Source organism: Corvus brachyrhynchos, unplaced genomic scaffold (assembly GCF_000691975.1).
Source record: "Corvus brachyrhynchos isolate BGI_N302 unplaced genomic scaffold, ASM69197v1 scaffold5, whole genome shotgun sequence".
In the NCBI taxonomy this organism is placed as follows: Eukaryota; Metazoa; Chordata; class Aves; order Passeriformes; family Corvidae; genus Corvus; species Corvus brachyrhynchos.
The window spans coordinates 7,504,012-7,504,277 of record NW_008238321.1 but is presented as its reverse complement, the minus strand read 5'-3'; the positions used below and the strand labels follow the sequence as shown (position 1 = coordinate 7,504,277).

General features: G+C 65.8%; 1 protein-coding gene across 1 annotated transcript in view; it reads right to left on the bottom strand.

Moving 5' to 3' along the window:
* Positions 1–266, bottom strand: part of ACTB (actin beta) — a 4,694-nt gene that overhangs the window by 3,850 nt on the left and 578 nt on the right. The window lies entirely within an intron of this gene.

The window sequence follows — 266 nt, the reverse complement described above, 5'->3', positions numbered from 1 at the left end:
CAGTCAGCGGGGCTTGGCACGTCCACGCAGCCTAAGGGGTCACGCCCGATGTCCACCGTGTGCCAGGCACGGCCAGCAAGACTCGACCTCGACCTCTCTGCAAAGCCCCCAAAGCCTCAGCCAGCCTCTACAAGGAACCGCAGCAGAACAAGCGCTGGCCACCACGCCCAGCCCACTAGTCAACCGTGACCGGGGCTCTGCCCCATCGACCGGCGGCACCACGGGCGGGATTAGAGCCAGCATCTTATGCAATTGCGCCCGCCCAG